The sequence below is a fragment of the Dermacentor andersoni genome, chromosome 2 (assembly GCF_023375885.2).
Source record: "Dermacentor andersoni chromosome 2, qqDerAnde1_hic_scaffold, whole genome shotgun sequence".
Classification (NCBI taxonomy): domain Eukaryota; kingdom Metazoa; phylum Arthropoda; class Arachnida; order Ixodida; family Ixodidae; genus Dermacentor; species Dermacentor andersoni.
In genome coordinates, this window is record NC_092815.1 from 251,458,593 (window position 1) to 251,464,928 (window position 6,336).

At 46.0% G+C, this 6,336-nt stretch overlaps 1 long non-coding RNA gene across 1 annotated transcript; it reads left to right on the forward strand.

Moving 5' to 3' along the window:
* The first annotated feature begins 1,540 nt into the window (after positions 1 to 1,540).
* On the forward strand, positions 1,541 to 5,601 carry LOC126539854 (uncharacterized). Its single transcript, XR_011892682.1, has 4 exons — positions 1,541 to 1,878; positions 4,969 to 5,167; positions 5,344 to 5,415; positions 5,471 to 5,601. It is a non-coding gene; the product is annotated as an uncharacterized lncRNA (long non-coding RNA).
* The last annotated feature ends 735 nt before the right edge of the window (positions 5,602 to 6,336 follow it).

The following is a 6,336-nucleotide window of genomic DNA, read 5'->3' on the forward strand; positions in this document are numbered from 1 at the left end:
GCCACCCTGTATACGCAATGCCTTATGACCTCGAGCGTACCGGAATCTTGTAAGAACGCTAACATAATCATAATCCATAAGAAAGGGGACGCCAAAGACTTGAAAAATTATAGACCGATCAGCTTACTGTCAGTTGCCTACGAACTATTTACTAAGGTAATCGCAAATAGAATCAGGAACGCCTTAGACTTATGTCAAGCGAAGGACCAGGCAGGATTCCGTAAAGGCTGCTCAACAATAGCCCATATTCGCACTATCAATCAGGTGACAGAGAAATGTGCGGAATATAACCAACCTTTATATATAGCTTTCATTGATTACGAGAAAGCGTTTGATTCAGTCGAAACCTCAGCAGTCATGGATGCATTACGAAATCAGGGTGTAGACGAGCCGTATGTAAAAATACCGAAAGATATCTATAGCGGCTCCACAGCCACCGTAGTCCTCCATAAAGAAAGCAACAAAATCCCAATAAAGAAGGGCGTCAGACAGGGAGATACGATCTCTCCAATGCTATTCACAGCGTGCTTACAGGAGGCATTCAGAGGCCTGGATTGGGAAGAATTGGGGATAAAAGACGTCCCCAGCCTTCTGACCGAGTTCAAGTCCCTCTTCCAGCCAGGGGTGGGCCCATTTGCCGGCACAACGGCTGGCATCCATGTCCCACGAAACACAAAACGTCTTGAAAACTTCTCGGAACGGCTACAAACGGCTATAGACGTCTTGGTCTACACGAAGACGTTAAACAGACGTTCTTCGAAACATTATGTAGCCGCAAGTACAGTGAATAAAACAGACTATTGTGTCTCAGCTGTGGTATCAGCCCACGCCTGACGTCAACGAAGTATATTTTGGTGAACATCTTCAGAGCGTCTAACTCAAGAACTTTTTTAGATGTTTGTTTCAGAAAATTAAGACGCGATACGCTTAGGTGCGCGCGCGAAAAAGATTTCAAATGCGCGTGCCCGACGCGCAGCGTTTCATTCCGTGACACTTAACAGGCCTGTCAGTTAGTTAATGTCGCGTCATAGAATTTCGATCCTTAAATTTCCCCCTTTGGGTGAACAACCAGAAAAAGCCTGCAGGGTTCTTTGATGCCATTCCGATATTATTCCTCGATCGCCACAACTACGTGTTTTCCGAGCGGCCATCAACGTTCACTCCACCAGGCGCGTAGCACGATCGAAGGTGAGTCTGCATATATATATATATAGTTATAAGCTGCGATCGAACGACAATCAGTGTAGAGAAAAAAACAAAAACGGCCGGGCGCACATATGCGCGCCCGTTCAGCGTCCCTATCAGCTAGAGCACATGCCTTCCTTTCCCTTAGCGTGAGCAAGCGGTGAGGAATCCACTATTGCGATATCGGCTGTCGTCAACGGCAGATCTGCCGCGCGCGGTCGCAAACGTGCACTCCGTTTGAGAACGGCGAAATGCTATCTGCTCCTGTACAGCACCAGGGGGCGCGCTGAAGTTGCCGCCCGATTCAAAGGTAGATAGCCACATAGCATCAACATCACCAACCGCCTAGCACGGCCGGTACGGCAGCGCGATTAAAGCCTTTCGCTACTTTTAGAACATCCAGAGGAAATTTAGGCACTTTCGGGCTTTAGGTAATTGTCGTTGAGCCGCGCTCCCTCTATAACTTCATGTGGATAGCAGTGGATAGTGCCAATCTTTCCTTTCCTCGGGACTACGTCTCTCGGTAAAGTTTTGATTTCGGCGCGTGCTCATTCTTTAGCTTTCGCTCACCGGTGCTCATGGTTCCCCTGCCAAGTTCTATCGGGCTTATATTTTAGCTTGTGCACCGCTCATAGTTCTTTTGCTCACGTTCAAGCCTTGACCAGCGCCTGCAGAAGCGGTGCAGTTCTTACGGTACGTATACGTTTACTTTCTTCAACTTGCACGCGACTTTTGTTTTGGCGCGCCCGTACGTGCTGGTGTGAAGTTTAGACTCGTTTATGCATTTGCATGCACCTATGTAGTAGAACGTTCTCTTGTGATCTGGGAGGCAAAGCTGAAATTTCACATAATTTCGTTGAATTATTCCAGAAATTCTAGCTACGGCAATGGAAAGAAAGAAAAAGCCATTTGAAGCTTTATCTCGACAGCAAAAATATCGTCGACTTAGTGCTGTAGTCGAGCCCTTGGTTTGCGATCTTCACGTGCCAGGAAGTGTCGAACGAGAGTCACGTTCAGCTGACGATACGGACAAAGTGCATACAGTGGATTCAGCTTCTTTTCCATCTGTTAGTGTCGCGTCAAACGATGGTCTCTCGGAGCACAGTTCCGGCTCTACAAGTGAAGTGTCGCGAGACTCGCATGAGAGGACTGTGTCAGTACCTATTGGTGCGCGAGACAAAGAAGCGAGTGCTGTGTTTTTTCGTGACGAACAGGAGAGTTCAAGCTCTACTACATCGCTGCCAAGTGATACGTGTGAGCGAATTGAGTGCGCGGCAGCGTTTCGACCGTCCGAACAGCGTGGTTCGACAGAGATGGCTCGCCACTTGAGGAATTGGGCGTGCGAGCAAAATGTTACGCATACGGCGGTGTCCGCACTACTCAGAGTATTGAAAACACACTCCTGTCTTTCGGACTTGCCATCTGACGCACGGACGCTGCTTCGAACTCCACGAGTGGCTTTGATTGAGGACTGTGCTAATGACTCGTACTGTCATTTTGGCATTGCAGACAGCATTAATTCAATGTTAGTGAACAGTACGAATTTATCGCTAGTGTCGCAAAACATTGCACTGTTTTTTTATATTGATGGGCTTCCACTCAGTAAAAGCTCACTAAGCCAGTTTTGGCCAATTCTAGCCAGCACATCTGACATTCCAGGAAGTGGTGTGTTTTTGGTTGAATGCTATCATGGAAATCAGAAACCATCTTCTCTGGCTGACTTCCTTGGCCCTCTAGTCAAAGATTTGCTTCATCTTCTTGATAATGGACTGCAGGTTCACGGCAAGCCAGTTACCATTAGTGTGAAAGGTTCCATTTGTGATGCACCTGCACGTGCATTTATTTTAGGCACAAAGTTACATTCTGGCTATTATGGCTGTGGAAAGTACAAACAAAAAGGTGAATATGCAGAAGGAAGGGTTGTTTTTCCAGAAACGCAGGCGCCATTGCGAACAGATGCTGACTTTGATCAAAGAGTGCAGGAAGAACACCATGTTTCTGAAACGCCACTTTCAGCACTACCAATTGGCCTTGTTTCACAGTTTCCCTTAGACTACATGCACCTAGTATGTATCGGGGTCACTAAAAAGTTGATACTTCTTTGGTTGAGAGGCCCATTGCCACATCGTTTGCCTTCAACATCTATTGAAAGGATGTCAAAATGGCTGTTGGCGCTAGCACGGACACATTGTGAGGAGTTCGCCAGGAGGCCACGATCTCTCGGAGAGATTGATCGTTGGAAAGCAACTGAGCTTCGCTGCTTCCTTTTGTTTGTTTTGTTTCATCATTTCAGTCCATTTATGGAAAGCACACTCTTTCCTATAATGTTCATTCATTGGTTCATCTGGCTGATGATGTCTTGAGATACGGGCCTCTCGACAGCTTCAGTGCATTTCCAGCAGAAAATTTCACGCATCACCTCAAGAAGTTGGTAAGGCACTCAAAGAAACCACTAGAGCAGCTGGTTAACCGAATGGCAGAACGACTGTCCTCAGGTACGTTGTTTGTCATCAAACAACTTTCTTTGGAAGGAGTAGAATGTTCGCAGATTCACAGCAGTGGCCCACTTGCAGAGTGTTGCATTGGGCCTCAGTACCACATAGCTAGCTTTCCACAATTTACCTTAAGGACTTCTGAAGGCAACAATGTCTGTACCATGGCAGATTCCACTGTTGTCATGATATCAAACTTTGCACATGATAGTCAGGGAAATAAAGTGCTAATTGGGAAAGCCCTTGAATGTTGTGGTGACCTTTACACTACACCTTGTCCTTCATCTCATCTTGGAATAGTCATCGTGAAAAAGGTTGACAGTCCTCTTTCATCAAGGATGCTCTGTGATGTTATGTCCAAGTGTGTGCTGCTGCCTCTTGCGTGTTCCCCCTCCGAATATGCACTGTTGCCTCTAATCCACTCAACTGTATTGCCCCCCCTGCACATATAAAATCTGAAACTGTGGAATAGTTCATGCTTGTTAATTGCAGATATTTTTATTTCACTATAGACCTCATGAAGCTGAATAGCTTTGCTGAGCCACCTTACAACTAAGCCATCTGGCTTCTAGGTCGCACTTGGGACATTAATTTCGAACTGGCAGATGTGGCTCTGTTAACAGCTGCAGCGAACTGTCCAACTGCCACTATCAGTAGCTAAATTGCACATGACATCTCCTCATAGTGGCAATGGCAGTACTTGTTAGCATACAGAAACTTAAGCGTAGCTACTACACTTGTTACACTGCACCTGACAAATGAATGGACTGCACATTACCACTCGTAAAATTACCATGTCTGACAGCCTAAGTGGATGTCCCAAGTGTGGCCAGCATGCCAGATGGCCTGGCCACTGGGTGACTCAGCAAAGTGACATGCCATTGGTCTGCAAACATTTGTTCCCAATATATATTGAAAAGTAGAATGATAAACTACTCATACAAGGATAGTGTATATAAAATACTGTGTATTTGCACCTTATGTGATGTGGTAAACTTGAATGTTTGCATGTAAACCTGTAAATAATGCACACCATGCAATAATACTGACAATCACTGAACACTAGATTATGCCTCTACTACATAATTGTTCCTCAAATAAATTTTGTGTAAAGTTTAATGCTTAAACACAGCACACCTCAATATTTTTACCTTTTTGGGGGATTGCTTTTTTTATGCCTTTGTTTTTTACACCTGTGGTGTCCTAGACCAAAGCTGTGCCTATTGGGTTGACCTGTACACTTGTCAGAAGTTTTCTGCTCTCTTTTTGTTCTCCATGCTCACAATACTAGGTTATGTATGCTGTCTTGAGGTTTGTCGATGACAACAGTGTTGCTGTTGTCCCAACTAACTGGTTGTTGAAGAATAAAAAGATGTGTTTGTGGCCGACTATGCTGGGCACCCATGAATTGACGAAAGCTGTGAAACGACGTGCCCATCTCAATCCTTCTGCAACGCCTAACTTCAAGGTGAAGGTGATCAAAACTACAGGTATGAAACAGTTTCTTGCAAATTGGTTTTATCATTTTGAGATTGCTGTTACTCTTAAAGCCATTGGCAGCCTGTGCAGTGGTTGAATAAGGGAGTTGGGGGAAGTATACAGAAAAAAAAGCTGTTCAGCATGAATAACACAGATGAATAAATATACTATGCGATTTCTTTTTCAGCAACATACGATGAAGCTCGGCAGAAGTTGCCACAAGCGGAAAATTCAGACAATGTCGACACAACAGATCAAGGTAAGGGCTTCTCCTAATTCCATTTTCAGTATCCTTATACAGTTCACATTTACAGAAAAAGGACGTGGTAAGCGGCGCAAATACGCACGCATTTTGAGCTCGTCGGATGATTCGGAAGAGGAAGACAATTTCAATCTTCCAGAACCACCCTTCTCTCAAAGGTAGTAGCTGTTTTCAGGCACTCTTTCAAAATATGCTAATCCGGGCACATGTTGCAGCACTTCAAGCACCAGTAATGATGGCAGAACAAGTAAGTGATGGCTACTTTTTGTCAGCAGTAGAACCAGCTTGCATTGCAAGTGATAAATGTGAGCTAAACCTTGGGGAGGGCAAAACAAATGTGAGCTTTAATCTGGTATTCATACTTACTGAGGCACTACACCATAAGCAGCAAGCCTCTGCTCACGTTACCTACTAACCGAAACCTTCTGGACGTCGACGTTGACGGCTATCCTGTCACGGCACTCATCGATACAGGAGCACATCTTTCTATTATGAGTGCTGCCTTCCGACGACGACTGAACAAGCTCCTCACCCCAGCCTCGGCACGCGTCGTCCGCGTTGCGGATGGCGGTACTGTGCCTATCATCGGCATGTGTGCGGCACGTGTCAGCATCGCCGGCCGCCACACTCCTGTCCTCTTCACCGTAATTGCTCATTGCCCCCACTACCTTATTCTCGGCCTCGATTTTCTCTCCGCCCATTCTGCTCTTATTGACTGCTCTTCCAGGACGCTTCGCCTCGAGTTGCCGATGCTCGCAGAACCTTCTGACGCACCCCACTGCCGCTTATGCTCCACCGGCTTTCTTCGCCTGCCGCCAAAGTCCATAGCCTACATTGAATTGTTGTCTTTCCCACCAGTTCCTGATGGCGAGTACCTCGTCACTCCTCTGCCCGACATCCCAATACGGTATGACGTCA